The 19,191-nt window shown below is 37.0% G+C and overlaps 1 protein-coding gene across 3 annotated transcripts in view; it reads right to left on the reverse strand.

Annotated features, from left to right (window-relative positions):
* The window catches only part of GGACT (gamma-glutamylamine cyclotransferase), a 128,067-nt gene that overhangs the window by 37,519 nt on the left and 71,357 nt on the right, over positions 1-19,191 (reverse strand). Inside the window, exon 3 of one of the 3 annotated variants that reach the window (XM_077158598.1) lies at positions 997-1,018. The exons of the other annotated variants lie outside the window; for them this stretch is intronic. The gene's annotated coding sequence lies outside the window, so the exon portion shown is untranslated. The remainder of the gene's footprint in view (positions 1-996; positions 1,019-19,191) is intronic. 3 annotated transcript variants of the gene reach the window in all.

The raw sequence follows: 19,191 nt of genomic DNA on the forward strand, positions 1-19,191 counted from the left end.
GAATGCTCAACTAAGTTGAACTTAAACCTAGCATGCTATTGTGAGAATCATTAACAATAATGAATGCTGAGTGATTGTGGTGGAAAGGGGAAGTTTAGAGACATGCATATCACCAGAAGGAAAGCTGGAGGTTAAAATGTGGGAATATATAACACAGTGAATCTTGTGGTGGACAACATCCATGATTAACTGTATAAATATTTTAAAAAGTTCTTTCATGAGTTAATACAAATGTACAACATGATTACAAGGCGTTAAATAGAGGGGTGTATGGGGGAAAATGTACCTATTGCAAATTATGGACTACAGTTAACAGTAATATTATAATATTCTTTTATCAACAGTAATGAATGTGCTACACTAATACTATGGATCAATAATGGGGTTGGTGGCAATGGGAGGATTTGGGTTTGCTTTTCTATTTTTATTTCTTTTCTGGTGTAATGAAAATGTCCTAAATTGATCATGGGGTTTTATGCATAACTATGTGATGATACTGTGAACCAGTTATTGTATACTTCAGATGGCTTGTATGGTATGTGAATATTCTCATTCAATAAAACCGCATTAAAAAACAAAACAAAACAAAGATAAATGAGAGGGACTTTTCCCTATATTTAGAGATCTATGATAAATGACAGCCATTGGTGAAGTGTACATGCCATTTGGATTCTGATTTAAACAATAATAACTGTAAAATAACATTATTGAGACAAACGAAGATCTTATTATGGGCCAGGTATCTGATGATACCAAGGAATCACAGTTAATTCTTTTTTTTAAGGTATGATAATGACATTATGGATCTGTAAGAAAATACTTACTTTTTAGACATGCATTTAGAAGTATCTAGGGATAAAATGTCATAATGTGTGGGATTTACTTTAAAATAGTTCAGCAAAGCAAAAGGAGATTGATAAAGAGTTTGTGGCAAAATCATGATAGTGGTTGAAAGTGAATGAAGGATAAATAGGAAACATTGTCGATTCTCTTTACCTTTGTTGATCTGTCTCCCCCTCTAAATAAAGACAGAAAACACGAATTATCAATATGAGAAATCAAGGCATCACTAGATAATCTACAGATGTTAAAAGGATAATATAGTAATATAATGAACAACTTTACACCAATAAATTCTACAACTTAGATAAAACATACAAATTCCTTGAAGACAAACTATCAAAGCTCACACAAGAAGAAGTAGATAACCTAAATAACTCTATATCTGTATGTTTTTACCCGTTTAAAACACTTGCCCAAAGGCAGATGGTTTCATTGGTAAATTCTACCAAATATTTAAGGAAGGAATAATACTAATATTACACAAGTTTTTCCAGAAAATATAAGAGGAGGAACCACCTCAATTCATTTTATTTTATTTTTATTGCGAAAAATAACATAAATATATATACAAAAAGGCAGGAAATTTCAAAGCAGACCACAACAACTAGCTGTAGAACAGGTTTCAGAGTTTGGTATGAGTTACAATTCCACAACTGAATGTTTTTACTACTAGCTGCTCCAAGACAATGGAGACTAAAATAAATATCAATATAATGATTCAACAATTATAATCATTTGTTAAATCCTATTTTGTCTGTTGTAACACCACTGTCTCCTCTGATCTTTTCCTCAGTATTTAGGAGTATTTGAGCTATGCCCATTCTAATTTTTTCATGTTGGAAAGCGGTGTCAATATTATGGGATGGGGGATGCTAACTAGTTGATGTTCTGGAAAGGCTGGCCCCTCTAGGTTTCAGGGTTTATCTCGCCTGGGAACCCATCTGGAAGCTGAAGCCTCCTGTAAAGTAATCATAGTGCATGGAACCTTTGTAGAATCTCAGATAAAGCCCCAGGTGTCGGCAGGAATGGTTTTGGTTGGAGTTTGGCAAACCATCATAAATAGCAGTATCTAGCTGAAGCTTACCTAAAAGTAGCCTCCAAAGTACCCTCTCAACTCATTTGAACTCTCCGCCACTGATACTTTGTTATAATTCTTTAATCCCTTTTGGTCAGGAAGGTATTTTTGATCCCACGGTGCCAGGGCAAGGCTCATCCCTGGGAGTCATATCTCACATTGCCAGGGAGACTTTCACCCCTGGACATCATGTCCCAGGTAGGGGTAGGGTAATGATTTCAGTTGCAGAGTTGGGCTTAGAGAGAGAGGACACATCTGAGCAACAAAAGAGGTCCTCTGGAAGTAACTGTTAGGCATAACTACAGGTAGGCTTAGCTTCTGCTACATGAATAAGCTTCATAAGAGCAAACCTCAGGATCAAAGGCTTGGCCTATTGACTTGGGAGTTCCTAATGTTTGAGACAGTATGAAGCGTTTCCCCAGCGATAAAATTTAACATTCCTTATTTTTTTTCCTATCCCTAACGAGACTTGGCCATTACTTTTAAATTATCTGCCCAACATACTCTGGAATGTATCTGGGCATTACATTATGCTATACAGAACTAGAAGCCCTGATTCCCATTTTGGGCTCCATGTGTTCAGGTTGTTTAAATGAGCTATCCAGGCAGGTTGAGTTAGAATATGTGCTACAGAAAATTTAGGTTTTGGACAACCTAAACCTCTCTTTCTCTGGTCTCATACAGTAGGTGAAGTTCTAAAATACAATGTCCTCCCTTACCCCTGTATTCTGATTTACCTTAGTCCTGACCCAATCAGCTTTGTTCCTTAATTGAAACCTTATCTGTTTTTCAGTTTCTTTAACAATTGTTATATGTGGCTATGCTGACCTTTAGAACTGCTGAACTCCTACTCTGAGTCTTAGATTATATATACATAGTAGGGTATATATATCACAGTCTCTCAGAATCCTGAAATAGCAATTATAGCTCTGGACCAAATGTGACAGTTATAACAGCTTACAATCTAGGCTCCAATTTTCTTATAAGTTTTTTCTAAATGTGACCATACAATATTTGCTCTTTTGTTTCTGGCTTATTTTGCATCATAATGTCCTACAGGTTCATACAGAACATTGCATGTCTCACGACTTTGTTCTTTTCTGTAGCAGCACAATACTCAATCATATGTCTATGCCACAGTTCACCATCCTCCTTTCGGTCAGGATCAGAAGGATCACTCTATCCTTCAGCGATCTCCATCCATTGGGCATCATATATAATGTTCAAAGTCAACAGTCCACGTCTCACATTATTTCCACTTAGTGGCATAATCATCAACACTCACAATTTTAGATAATTTTCATTGCTCCAAAGAGAAAATAACTGATAAACACACCTTCACCAAATAGAAAATCCAAACTTCCCCTTAACTCTTGTCCGTCCTCTCCTCTATTACTTACTGCTGGTATTGCTGTGGTACTGTTGAAGTCTTCCTGTTAAATATAGCCCACAACATGCAATACTAGTTTTCCCCCTATACTCTGATATTATAAATTCTTTGTACAAGATTCATACTTTTGAAGGAGTTCATGTAAGAACTTATTTATATTTGTAGTGTTAATCGGTGGGATATCTGGCTCTATACAACCCCTCTCAGCCATATTTACCTTCAATACAGCAATATTATTTATAGACCCACTAATAAACTGCCTTCACTTCTATCCATTCCCTTAGATTTCAGTTCAACCATCTCTAGCTTCTGTGTTTCTCTAAGTTCCCTATATTTCTGTATTATAAACCTCCAAGTTTACCTTTATCAAGGTCATAAAAGTGAAATCATACAGCATATATCCTTTTGTGTCTAGCTTATTTCACTCAGCATTATGTCCTCAAAATTCATCCATCTTGTCAAATGCTTCAAGACCTCATTTTGTCTTACTGTTGCATAATATTCCATTGTATGTACATATCATATTTTGTTTCTCCACTCATCTGCTGATGGGCACTTGGATTGTTTCCATCTTTTGGCAACTGTGAATAATGCTGCTATGAATACTGATGTGCAAATGTCTGTTTGTCATTGCTTTCAGCTCTTCTGGGTATATACCAAATAGTGGGATGGCCAAGTTATAGGGCAACTTGATACTTAGTTTTCTAAGGATCCACGATACTGTCTTCCATAGCAGCTATACCATTATACGTTCCCACCAGCAGTGCATAAGTGTCCTAATTTCTCCACATCCTCTCCAACATTTGTGGTTTCCTGTTTGTTTAATAGCAGCCATTCCTATAGGTGTGAGGTCATATTTCATTGTAGTCTCGATCTGCATTTCCCTTATAGCTAATGAAAATGAGCATCTCTGCATGTGCTTTTTAGCCAGCAGTATTTGCTCTTTGGAAAAATATCTGTTCCTATCTTTAACCCATTTTATAATTGAGTTGTTTGTTCTTTTATTGTTGAGTTGTACGATTTCTTTATGTATACAGGCTATCAAACCTTCATCCTATCGGTAATTTCCAAATATTTTCACTGATTGAGTTGGCTGCCTCTTCACCTTTTTTGACAAAGACTTCTGAGGCTCAAAAGCATTTAATTTTGAGGAGTTCTCATTTATCTCTTTTTTCTTTCATTGCTTCTGCTTTGGGTGTAAAGCTTAGGAAGCTACCTCCTATTACTAGGTCTTGAAGATGTTTACCTACATTTTCTTGTAGAAGTTTTAGAATACTGGTTCTTATATTTAGGTTTTTGATCCACTTTGAGTTAATTTTTGTATGGGGTGTAAGGTAAGGATCCTCTTTCATTCTTTTGGCTATTGATATCCAGTTCTCTCATGCCCATTTATTGAAAAGATTATTCTGTCTCAATCCAGTGGATTTAGGGGCCATATCAAAGATCAACTGACCATAAACTTGGTGGTCTATTTCCTGTTCTTTTGATCACTGTGGTTTTGTAATAAGCTTTAAAATCAGGAAGTGTTAATCCTCCTACTTCCATCTTCCTTTTAAGGGTATTTTTAGCTATTTGAGGTCTCTTTCCCTTCCAAATGAATTTGATAACTAGCTTACCCAGGTCTTCAAAGTAGTTTGTTGAATTTTGATTGGTATTATGTTGACTCCGTATATCAATGTGGGTAGAATTAACATCTTAACTACATTTAACCTTTCTGTCCATGAGTGGGGATTGCCTTTCCACCTATTTAGATCTTGTTTTATTTCTGTTAGCAATATTATGTAGTTTTCTGTGTACAGGTCCTTTACATCCCTAGTTAAGTTTATTCGTAGATATTTGATTCTTTTAGCTGCTATTTTGAATGGATTTTTTCCCTTAATTGTCTCCTCAGATCATTGCTTGTGTATAGAAACGTTACTGATTTTTGCACATTAATCTTGTATACATCCCACTACTTTGCTGAATTTATTAGCTCAAGATGTTTTGTTATAGATTTCTCAGTAGTTTTCAAATGTAGTATCATATCATCTGCATTAAAATAGAGTTTTACTTCTTCCTTTCCGATTTGGATGTCTTTTATTTCTTTTTCCTGTCTGAATGCCTTAGCTAGAACTTCAAGTACAATGTTGAATAATAGTGGTGTCAGATTATTCCTTTCAGACATTGAGCACCATGTTATCTACGGGTTTTTCATAAATGCCTTTATCATATTAAAGACGTTATCTTTGTTTCCTACCTTTTGAAGTGTTTTTATCAGAAAAGGATGCTGGATTTTGTCAAATACGTTTTCAGCATCAATCAAGATGATCATATGATTTTTCTCTTTCAGTTTATCAAAGTGCTGTATTATACTAATTTTCTTGTATCGAACCACCCTTGCATTCCTGGTATAAATCCCACTTCGTCGTGGTGTATCATTCTTTTAATGTGTCATTGGATTCAATTTTCTAGTATTTTGTTGAAAATTTTTGTATCTATATTCACTAGAGAGATTGGCCTATAGTTTTCCTTTCTTATAGCACCATTACCTGGTTTTGGTATTAGAGTAATGTTAGTTTCATAAAATGTGTTAGGTAGTATTCCTTTTTCTTCAATTTTTTAGAAGAGTTTGAGCAAAATTAGTGTTAGTACTTTTTGGAATGTTCAATAATATTCCCCTATGAAGCCATTTGGCCTTGGGGCTTTTTGGGGGGAAGATTTTTGATGACTGACTGACTCTTTACTTGTTATTGGTTTGAGATCTTCTGTTTCTTCTCGAGTCAGTGTAGCTTGTTTGTGTATTTTTGGGAATTTGTCCATTTCATCTAAATTGTCTTGTTTGTTTGCCTATAGTTGTCTACAGTATCTTCTCATGATTTATTTTTATTTCTTCGGGGTCCATGGTAATGAACCCTCCTCTCATTTCTCATTTTGTTTATTTGCATTCTCTCTCTTTTTCTTTTTGTCAGCCTAGTTGGGTGTCTATTGATTTTACTGATTTTCTCAAAGAACAAACTTTTGGTTTTATTGATTCTATTGTTATTTTGTTCTCCAATTCATTTATTTCTGCTTTAATCTTTTTTTATTTCTTTTATTCTATTTGCTTTGGGGTTAGTTTGGTGTTCTTTCTCTAGTTCCTCCAGGTAAATAGTTAAGTCCTAGATTTTTGCTCTTTAATCTTTTTTTTTCCCATGGGAATCTGGCATAGCAGGTGAGAACTCTGCCACTACCCCACCATCACCTACCCTCCACTTTTTAAATATAGGTATTTAGAGCAACAAAATTCCCTGTCAGTACTGCCTTTCCCATCTCACATAAGTCCTGATATGGTTGGGAAAACCTCCCCATGTATCTCTGTAGTCAACAGCACCCGTGGGAACCCCAGAGGCAGTCTGCTGCTGGGGGCTTAGGGCTCCAGCACTGGGAGCGATTGCCCAGCTAGGTTCCGGGAAAAGCCAGTTTTTGCAGGCGCTGCAGGTCAGCTGATCCCCCAGGTGCTGGTCGTCTCCCCAGCCCTGTGGGCTGCGTCTGGCTATTCAGCAGCTTTGGGCCAGAAGCAGCCCCCGTGCTGTGCACACCTGTCTTCCAGGAGCCACTACAATCGGGGAGAGGTAGACCAGAGGGAGTAGGTGCCTCAGGCTCGCCACCTGCTGGTCAAAGGTGATACGTGCAGGTCGGCTGCTGCAGTCAGAGAGGGGTTCCCTGAGGGAAGGCGGTGCCTCAGGCTCACCACCTGCTGGTGAGAAGGGGTCTGTGCAGACAGGCTAACTCCCTATCTATCTAGGTTTTTTTTTAATTTTAATATTTTTATTGTAAAAACTTAATATGCAAACATATATTCCTGACATAAAAACATTCCATACATGGTGTACAATGTCTCACAATATCATCACATAGTTGTGTATTCATCACCATGATCATTTTTTGAACATTTGCATCACTCCAGCAAAAGAAATAAAAAGAAAAAAGAAAAAAATCATACATACCACACCCCTCACCCCACCCTCTCATTGACCACTAGTGTTTCCATCTACCCAATTTATTTTACCCTTTGTCCCCCCTATTATTTATTTTTATCCATATATTTTACTCATCTGTCCATACCCTAGATATAAGCAGCATCAGACACATGGTCCTCACAATCACACAGTCATATTGTAAACATTATATCATTGTTCAGCTGTCTTCAAGAATCTAGGCTACTAAAACACAGCTCAACAGTTTCTATCTAAGTTTTTATTTCTTTTCAAATATTCTTTTATCTTTCCCCCTTTTTTAAAAGTATAGTTTTCTATGTACATATTTTTATTAGTAGTAGTGTTATTTTTATTTATATATTTACATTTTAATTATTTTTTGTATTTTATTTATTTTATATATACATTTTATTAATCTATTTTATTTTATTCATTTATTGTTTTCATTTTTTTTTCCTTAGATTTTCTCTCCGGTTGGTGGACACCAGTCTGAGTTCATTCTCAGTATATCTTCAGGCATCTCCTTCCGATTTTGTGGCTTACTGCCGCTGAGGTGTGTTTTGTTGTTGGCTTTTTTTTTTCCAAGTTTTTATTATATTGTTATTTTACTTTATTATTATTATTTCTTTTTTGGGGAGATGCATGGGCCAGGAATCAAGCCCGGATCTCCTGTCTGGTGGGTAGCTGTTCTACCAGTAAAGCACCTGTGCACCCTCGCCTAGCTCTGAGTACATCCTCAAGTTGAACTGAATCCCCCCACATGAGATCCAGACCTTGGTGTGGTGGGGAATAACTGACAAACCAAGTGCGAAAGGAAACCTTCAATGCAAAACCAGGTAAATACAAAACTTTAGATGAGTAAAGGAAACCACCTTGCAAAATAACCTCAGTAAGATAATCAAATGGACAGGAGTTCTGGGAAGATGACAGAATAGGATAGATCGAGTTCAACCCTGCTCCAAGTAACAGCGAGAGTAGGTACAGGATGGCAATTGAGATGGCAATTCCAGGGTGTAAGTGACCTGGGAGAGTCTTCAGCACCATGTAGGGTGGCCCTGTTTGCAAAAGCTGAGGAACTGAGAAGCAGAGAACCGGAGAACATCCACCTGGTGCAAACAGCCTAACATGAAAGTGCGGAGCCCACAGGAGAGCACAGACCGGGAGATGAGGACTAGGAAGTAAGCCGAGCTGCATTCCTTGAACACGCTAACCTCACCAGTGCAGCCCTACGACCTGCGACTCACCCCATACCCCATGAACCTGAACCCTGTTACCTGGCCCCCTCCCCATGCTCCAAGCACCCCTGCCCTCCCAACCCCTCCTGTGCTCATACCTGCCCCACAACCCACAGCCCAACCCACCTCTCCTATGCAAGTGCCTCACCCCACCACTCCTGACCCTACCTCCCAGTCCCTACCCCCTGCAGGCTTTCGCCACTCATAAAGGGTGCTGGCACTTACTTCCATACCCAGGCTGCACCTACCCACAGCCCATACAGTTGCCCAGCCCCACTCCGCCCACCACAGCTCTGCGCACAAGTATATCAGTTTAAGGCATTCCAAAAACTGCGCATGTGGACAGCTGCCAGTCATGCCCCCCAAGCTCTGGGCAAGCACTGACCTGTGCAGCTGGGCCATATCTGTCACCAGACCATGCAGGCATAACACTGACAAGCTGTCCTAGATCTCTGCATGCACATAAAAGGCCCTATGCCCTAGACCAGTGTATACAAAGGCCTTGCTCCCCAGACCCAAGCATCCGCACAGCCACATCCTCCCCTGCCGCTGGCCGCCCACGCTCAAAGGAACAAGCATAGCATTCCCAACCTACAATGCAATTCATCACTGCACGTTGTGCCCCACCCCGTGCCCTGCATCCTGCTCCACATCCATCCAACAAATACAAGGCTTTAGACTACTGAAGGAAATCAACTCCCAAAGTAAATCAATCAAGATATTTAAATGCCATGAAAGCAAAAAAAGAAATCATAAGAGGATACAATGTTTCCGGAAATACACAAACAAGCTACACTGACTCAGGAAGAAATAAAAAAGATCTCAACAAACCAATCACAAGTAAAGAGATTCAACCAGTCATCAAAAATCTTCGTACAAAGAAAAGCCCAGGGCCAGATGGCTTCACAGGGGAATTTTATCAAACATTCCAAAAAGAACTAACACTAATCCTGCTCAAAACTTTTCCAAAAAATTGAGGAAAAAGGAACTCTACCTAACTCATCTTATGAAGCTAATATCATTTTAATACCCAAACCAAGTAAAGATGCTATAAGAAAGGAAAACTACAAGCCAATCTCCCTAAGGTACATAGATGCAAAAATTCTCAACAAAATACTAGCAAATCAAATCCAACAACACAGTAAAAGAATTATACACCAGGACCAAGTAAGGTTTATACCAGGAATGCAAGGATGCGTCAACAATAAGAAAAGCAATTAATGTAATACAGTATATTAGCAAATCAAAAGGGAAAAATCCAATGATCATCTCAATTGATGCTGAAAAAGCATTCAACAAAATTCAACATCCTTTTTTGATAAAAACACTTCAAAAGATAGGACTCAAAGATAACTTCCTCAATATGATAAAGGGCTTATAAGAAAAACCGACAATCAGCATCATACTCAATGAAGAGAGACTGAAAGCTTTCCCCATAAGCGAAGGAACAAGACAAGGATGCCCAGTGTCACCACTATTATTCAACATTGTGCTAGAAGTTCTAACTAGAGCAATCAGGCAGGACAAAGAAATAAAAGGCATCCAAATTGGAAAGGAAGAAGAAAAACTTTCATTATTTGCAGAAATATACTATACTTGGAATATCTGAGAAATCTACAATAAAGTTACTTAAGCTAAAAAACAAATTCAGCAAGGTGGTAGGATATAAAATTAATGTGCAAAAATCAGTAACACATCTATACACAAGCAATGACCTAACTGAGGAGTCAGTTAAGGAAAAAATTCCATTAAAAATAGTAACTAAAAGAATCAAGTACTTAGGAATGAACTTAACTAGGGGCAGAAAGGACATGTACACAGAAAACTATCTAACATTGCTAAAAAAATCAAAGAAGATCTAAATAGGTGAAAAGACATTCCCTACTCATGGATAGGAAGGTTAAATATAATTAAGATGTCAATTCTCCCTAAATTGATCTACAGATTCAACACAGTAGCAATCAAAATTCCAACAATCCACTTAGAAGACTTGAAAAATGGGTTCACACCCACAGGAATGGAGTAGGTTTAAGAACATGTTTTTTGGGGTTATATAGCTCCAAGCCACCACAGAAAAAAGAAAAAAAAGAAGACTTGAAAAAGCTAGCTACCAAGTTCATCTAGTGAGGAAAGAGGCCCTGAATAGCAAAAAGCATCCTAAAATAGGAAAACAAAGTGGGAGGATTAACACTTCCTGTTTTTTAAATTTATTATAAAGCCACAATGGTCAAAACAGCATGGTACTGGCACAAAGACAGAAAAAAAAAATTGACCAATAGCATCGATTCAAGAGTGTAGAAATAGACCACCAAATCTATGGTCAACTGATTTTTGACAAGGCCCTTAAATCCATTGAATTGGGACAAAATAGTCTTTTCAATAAACGGGCATAGGAAAACTAGATATCAATAGCCAAAAGAATGAAAGAGGACCCTTACCTTACACCCTATACAAAATTAACACAAAGTGGATCAAATACATAAATATAAGAACTAGCACCATAAAGCTTCTAGAAGAAAATGTAGGGAAACATCTTCAAGACCTAGTAATAGGAGGTAGCTTCCTAAACTTTACATCCAAAGCATAAGCAACAAAACAAAAAATAGATAAATGGGAACTGCTCAAAATCAAATGCTTCTGTACCTCAAAAGACTTTGTCAAAAGGTGAAGAGGCAGCCAACTCAATGGGAGAAAATACTTGGAAATCACACATCAAATAAAGGTTTGATATCTTGTATACACATAGAAATCATACAACTCAACAACAAAAAAAGCAAACAAAATGGGCTAAAGATACGAATAGGTATTTTTCTGAAGCACAAATACAGATGGCTCAAATGCACATGAAGGCATGTTCATTTCCACTGGCTATAAGAGAAATAAATATCAAGACTACAATGAGATACCACCTCACCCCTATAAGAATGGCTGCTATTACACAAACAGGAAACTATAAAATCAGAGAGGATGTGGGGAAATTGGGACACTTATACAAGGCTGGTGGGAATTGCGGCTACTATGGAAGACTGTTAGGCAGTTCCTTAGGAAACCACATATTGATTTGCCCTATGACCCAGTGTTCTAGTTTGCTAGCACCGGAATGCAAAATACCAGAAACAGAATGGCATTTAAAAAGGGGAATTTAATAAATTGCTAGTTTACAGTTCTAGCAATTTCCCAATTAAAATAAGTCTATAGAAATGTCCAATCAAAGGTATACAGGAAAAGATACCTTGGTTCAAGAAGGCTGATGAAGTTCACAGTTGCTCTCTCAAGTGAGAGGTAAACACAGTCAGACTTTCTCTCTCATCTGGAAAGACATGTGGTGAACATGGTCAGGGTTCCTCTCTCATCTGGAAAGGCACATGGCAAACACGGAATCATCTGCTAGCTTAGAAATGAAGACTAACAGTAAAGGCAAAAAGAAGGAAAATTAGATAGGACATATAAAATCCAAAAAGCAAAATAGTAGATGAAAGTACTACCCATTCAGTAATAACACTAAATGTTAATGGATTAAACTCTCCAATCAAAAGACATAGACTGGCAGAATGGATTACAAAATAGGACCTATCTATATGCTGTCTACAGGAAACACATCTTAGACCAAAGGATAAACATAGGTTGAAAGTGAAAGGTTGGAAAAAGGTATTTCATGCAAATAACAACCAGAAAAGAGCAGGAGTAGCTATACTAATATCCAACAAATTAGATTTCAAATGTAAAACAGTTAAAAGAGACAAAGAAGGACACTATATATTAATAAAAGGAACACTTCAACAAGAAGACATAACAATCATAAATATTTATGCACCGAGCCAAAATGCTCCAATATACATGGGACAAACACTGAAAGCACTGAAAAGAGAAATAGACACATCTACCACAATAGTTGGAGACTTCAATTCCTTACTTTCATCAATGGACAGAACATCTAGACAGAGGATCAATGAAGAAACAGATAATTTGAAAATACAATAAATGAGCTAGACTTAACAGACATTTATAGAACATCACACCCCACAACAGCAGGATATACTTTTTTCTCAAGTGCTCTTGGATCATTCTCAAGGATAGATCATATGCTGGGTCACAAAGCAAGTCTCAATAAATGTAAAAAGACTGAAATCGTACAAAACACTTTCTCAGATCATAAAGGAATGAAGTTGGAAATCAATAATAGGCAGAGTGCCAGAAAATTTACAAATATATGAAGGTTCAATAACACAGTGTTAAACAACCAGTGGGTCAAGGATGAAATTACAAGAGAAATCAGTAAATATCTAGAGGCAAATGAATATGAAAATAACATATCAAAATTTATGGGATTCAGCAAAGGCAGTACTAAGAGGGAAATTTATTGCCTTAAATGCCTATATTAAAAAAGAAGAAAGAGCAAAAATTGAGGAATTAACTGTCCACTTAGAAGAACTAGAGAAAGAACAGCAAACTAACCCCAAAGCAAGCAAAAGAAAAGAAATAATGAAGACTAAAGCAGAAATAAATAAAATTGAGAACATGCAAACAATCAAGAAAATCAACAAAACCAGAAACTGGTTCTATGAGAAAATCAATAAGATTGATGGACCCTTAGCAAGGTTGACAAAAAGAAGAAGAGAGAGGATGCAAACAAAAAATTGAGAAATGGAAGAGGAGACATAATCACTGACCCTGCTAAATAAAGGAATTAATGAGAGGATACTACGAACAACTTTATGCTAATAAACTAGCAAGGTAGAGGAAATGGACAACTTCCTAGAAAGGCATGAACAACCAACACTGGTTTGAGAAGAAACAGACAACCTCAAAAAACCAATCACAAGTAAAGATACTGAATCAGTCATTAAGAAGCTCCGCAAAAAGAAAAGCCCAGGACAAGATGGCTTCACATGTGAATTCTATCAAACATTCAAGAAAGAATTAATACTGATCCTGCTCAAACTCTTCAAAAAAACTGAAGAGGAAGGAATGCTACCTAACTCATTCTATGAAGCCAACATCACCTTCATAACAAAACCAGACAAAGATATTACAAGAAAAGAAAACTACAGACCAATCTCTCTTATGAATATAAATGCAAAAATCATCAACAAAATTCTTGCAAATCAAATCGAGCAGCACATTAAAAGAATTATACACCATGATCAAGTAGGATTCATCCCAGGTATGCAAGGATGGTTCAACATAAGAAAATTGATTAATGTAATACACCATATCAACAAATCAAAGCAGAAAAAAAACATGATTGTCTCGACTGATGCAGAAAAAGGCATTTGACAAAATTCAACATCCTTCCTGGTTGAAAACACTTCAAAGGATAGAAATAGAAGGGATCTTCCTCAACATGATAAAGGGAATATATGAAAAACCCACAGCTAACATCATCCTCAATGGGGGGAAAACAAAAAACATTTCTCCTAAGATCAGGAACAAGACAAGGATGTTCACTATCACCACTGTTATTCAACATTGTCTTGGAAGTTCTAGCCAGAGCAATTAGACAAGAAAAAGAAATACAAGGCATAAAAATTGGAAAGAAGTAAAACTTTCATTGTTTACAGATGATATGATACTATATGTTAAAAATCCTGAAAAATCCACAGCAAAACTACTAGAGCTAATAAATGAGTACAGCAAAGTGGCAGGTTACAAGATCAATACTCAAAAATCTTAGTGTTTCTACACTGAATGAAGCTGAATGTGAGAATGATGGAGGAGGGCTGGGGGAACAAATGAAATCAGAAAGAAAGATAGACAATAAAGACTGAGATAGTATAATCTAAGAATGCCTAGAGTGCATAATGATAGTGACTAAATGTACAAATTTAAAAATGCTTTTGCATGAGGAAGAACAAAGGAATGTCATTACTGGAGGGTGTTGAAAATAGATGGTCTTTCATATTTTAAATTTTTAACTTATGTGTGAGACCAAAGCAAAAAAATGTCTATTAGGTACAAATTTTATAATTGGACTAGTGCATTTCTTAATATAACTTATGTGGACAGCTTAACTGAACATCATAAGTACATGGAACCTTGAGTAGGGCATAAGATTTTGTAGGTTTTTCCAGAGTGATGCTCCAATAAATCCCAGAGTGATTTGAACAGTGAGTTAAAAAGTATGTGCAAAGTCCCCTTGGGGGAATGGTGAGACAGGGGGAAAATTCAGCTTCCCCAAGTGGAGAATTCTTGATATTCTCACAAGCAGTGGGGACAACCAAAGGAATAGGCCAAGTCCCCAAATTTGGGGTTTGTTAACATGAAACTTAAACCCACAAAGGATAGGCCAAGCCTACTTAAAATTAGACCGAAGAGTCATCTCCAAGACAATTTCTTTTGTTGCTCAGATGTGGCCTCTCTCCAGCCAACCCAAAAGCAAACTCACCACCCTCCCCCTGTCTACGTGGGACATGACTGCCAGGGGTGTGGACCTTCCTGGCAATGTGGGACAGAAATCCTAGAATGAGCTGGGACTCAGCCTCAAGGGATTGAGAAAACCTTCTTGACAAAAAGAGGGAAGAGTGAAATGAGACAAAATAAAGTGTTAATGGCTGAGAAATTCCAAACAGAGTCAAGAGGTTATCCCAGAGGTTATTCTTATGCATTAAATAGATATCACCTTGTTAGTCAAGATGTAATGGAGAGGCTGGAGAAAACTGCCTGAAAATGTAGAGCTGTGTTCCAGTAGCCATGTTTCTTGAAGATGATTGTATAATGATATAGCTTTCACAGTGTAACTGTGTGATTGTGAAAACCTTGTGTCTGATGCTCCTTTTATTTGTCTTATCAACAGACGAGTAAAACATATGGCATAAAAATAAATAATAGGGGGAACAAATGTTAAAATAAATTTAGTAGATTGAAATGCTAGTGATCAATGAAAGGGAGTGATAAGGGGTACAGAAAAAAACTAGGGGAAACAAAGGCTAAAATATATTCGGTAGATGGAAATATTAGCAGTCAGTGAGAGGGAGGGATAAGGGGTATGGTATGTATGAGAGTTTTTTTCTTTTTTCTTTTTATTTCTTTTTCTGAACTGAAGTAAATGTTCTAAGAAATGATCATGGTGATGAATCTACAACTAAAAAAAAAGTTTTGACAAAGTCCCTTGAGGGATGGGAGAAAAAATATGGAACTATTAAACTTTATCATCAGGGAATCCCCTGATACTGTGTCAAACATGAGGGACACCCAAATCAATAGGTAAGCCCTTGACCTTGAGGCTTACTCTTGTGAAGCTTATGTAGGTAGCAGAGAAGCTTAGTGTACCAATAGGTATGCCTAGGAGTTACTTCTGGAGGACTTCTTTTGTTGCTCAGATGTGGCCTCACTCTCTCTAAGCCCAACTCTGCAAATGAAATCATTGCCCTCCCCCCTAAGCGAAACATTATATCCAGGGGTGAAAATCTCCCCAGCAGAGTGGGAGATGACTCCCAGGGATGAATCTGGCCCTGACACCATGGAATTAACAATTCCATCCTGACCAAAAGGGGACAAAGAAGTGTAACTAAGAAAGTATCAGTGGCTGGTAAAGTTCAAATAGAATCAAGAGGCTACTCTGGAGGTCACTCTTATTCAAGCTTCAGTTAGATACTGCTACCTATCATAACTTGCCAGACCCCAACCAAAACCATTCCAGCCAATCATAAAGAACACTTATGGCAATATATAAGACTCTACAAAGGTTCCATACACTATAGTAACTTTCCAGAAACCTACAACCTCCAGATAGGTCCCTGGACCAGATAAGTCCTGAAACCTAGAGGGCCCAGGCTCTCCAGAACAGCAGCTAGTTCCATCTCACCACCCCATATTACTGACAGCCCCTTCCAAAATGAAAAAGTTAGAATGGTTGTCATGGTCAGGTTCATGTGTCAACTTGGCAAGTGGTGGTTCCCAGCCATCTGCTCAGGCAAGCGCTGGCCTGTCTGGTGCTATAAGGACATTTCATTGACTTATATCATGATTATGTTCACTGCATCCACAGCTGACTACATTTGTAATCAGCTAAGGGGAGCATCTTCTGCAGTGAGTGATGCTTAATCTAATCAGAGAAAAGCTTTTAAAGAGGATTCAGAAGAGACAGTCATTCTTCCTGCTTCAGTTGGTGAGCCTCTCCTGTTAAGTCTGACCAGAACCTTCTTTGGAGTTGCCAGCTTCACAGCCTGCCCTATGGATTTGGACTCTTCCATCCCCATGGTTATCCAGCCAGACTCGCCTGAGAGTTCACTGTGGACTTCATTGGAGTTACTGGCTTGCAGCCTGCCCTACAGACCTTGGACTCTACATCTCCACAGTTACGTGAGACACTTCTATAAGTTTTATATCTACAGATATCTCTTGCAGATTCTGTTTCTCTAGAGAACCCTAGCTAATACAACGGCCATAGCCCAAATACCCCTAAAGAGAGGGATATAAAGATCAAAGGTGATGGTGGAGTTACACAGAGAAGAGAAGGCAGGTTTTAATAAATTAATATGACTTCTGAATCATTAAATGGGTATATCTTTTAATCTCCAGTATCTTAGAGCAGCTAGAAGTAAAAAATTGTGGAATTGAAACCCATACCAAACTCTGAAATCTGTTCTACAACTAATTGCTGTGCTGTGCTTTGAAATCCATTGCTTTACTGCATATATATTATTTTTCATAAAAAATTGATTGTGATGATAAAAAATATTTATTCCTTCTAGTCTCCTATATTCTGGAGCAGCTAGAAGGAAAAATCTGGAAGGATGGTATGGTCGTCTGTGACAAACTGTGGGATCTGTCCTGTAAGTACTTGTGAAGAATGCTTTGAAAACTGTTTTTTTTCTTTTTTCTTTTGTTGCTTTGTATATATGTCATTTAAATTTTTTTTAATTTTATTTTTTTTAAATACCAAAAAACACCAAACAAATGCAAACATTCCTATTTTGATCATTCCATTCTACATATATAATCAGTAATTCACAATATCATCACATAGTTATATACTCATCATCATGATCATTTCTTGGAACATTTGCATCTATTCAGAAAGAGAAATAAAATGAAAATAAAAAAAAAATTGTACATACCATACCCCTTATCCCTCTCTTTCACTGATCACTAGCATTTCAAACTAAATTTTATTTTAACATTTGTTCCCCCTATTATTTGTTTTTATTCCATATGTTCTACTTGTCTGTTGATAAGGTAGATAAAAGGAGCATCAGATGCAAGGTTTTCACAATCACACAGTTATATTATGAAAGCTATATCATTTATATGTCATATTATACAATAAAAATTTTTTTAAATAATCAGATGCCCTCAAAACAACAGAAAATCACAAAACATGAGAAGATCCAAGCAGAAATTTTTCAGCCGAATGACCAAATCAAAACTCCAAAAGAGACAAAGAATATGGAACTACTCAAAGATATTTATAAAGAAATAAAGGATATCAGGAAGGCACTAGAAGAGTATAAAGAAGTATTCAGAAGACCAAACAGAAAACTGGCAGATCTCACAGAAATGGAAGATGCAGTAGACCAAATTAGAAATATACTTAATACACATGATAGCGGATTCAAAGGAGAAGGAAGAATAAGTCAGCTAGAAGATAGAACAAGTGAGCTAGAGCACACATAAGAACAAATGGCTAGAAAGATGGAAAAAATGGAACTGGATCTTAGAGAAATTATAGACAACAGGTGCACAAACATAAGAACCATTGGTGTCCCAGAAGGAGAAGAGAAGAGTAAAGGGCTGGAAAAGTTATTTGAAGATAAAAGAAAACTTCGCAACCCTTATAAAAGACACAAATGCACAAATCAAAGAATCTCAATAAACTCCAAAGAGAATAAACCCAAATAGGCCTACTCCGAGACACATACTAATCAAACTGTCAAATGTAGAAGAGAAACAGAAGTCCTGAAAGCAGCATGAGAAAAGCGATCTACTCCATACAAGGGAAAACACATAAGACTGACTTCAGACTACTCAACAGGCACCATGGAAGCAAGGAAACAATGGTATCATAAACTTAAGATCCTGAATGAGAAAGGCTTTTCAGCCAAGAATTCTTCATCCAGCCAAGGTATCCTTCAAAACTGACTGCGATTAAAATCTTCAAAGACAAACAAAGACTGAGAGAACTAGTCAACAAAAGACCCTCCCTACGATAAATGCTCATGGGACTCCTATCATCTGAAAAAAAAAAAAAAAACCACAAGAGAAGGATATCTGGAGGAGGGCACAGAATTGAAGAATACTGGTAAAGGTAATTTAAAGGATAAAAATTTAGAGAAAGAAAAAATATAGATTTGACAAATAAAAATTAAAGGATAAGATGGTAGATTCAAGAACTGCTTTTACAGTAATTACTTTGAATGTTAATGGACTAAATTCATCAGTTAAAAGATACAGACTGGCAGAATGGATTAAAAAGTATAAACCATCTACATGCTGGTTACAAAAGACACATCTTAGATCCAAGGCCACAATTAGAATGAAAGTGAAAGGATAGAAAAAGAACTTCTATACAGGCTATAACTAAAAGAAAGCAGGTGTAGCTATACTAATATCAGATAAAATTGACTTTAAATGTAAAGATGTCATAAGAGACAAAGAAGGACACTACATGTTAATAAAGGGACAATTTGCCAAGAGGAAATAACAATAGTAAATGTTTATGCTACAAATCAAGGAACTCCAAAGTACATGAGG

The sequence above is a fragment of the Tamandua tetradactyla genome, chromosome 4, assembly GCF_023851605.1.
Source record: "Tamandua tetradactyla isolate mTamTet1 chromosome 4, mTamTet1.pri, whole genome shotgun sequence".
NCBI lineage: Eukaryota > Metazoa > Chordata > Mammalia > Pilosa > Myrmecophagidae > Tamandua > Tamandua tetradactyla.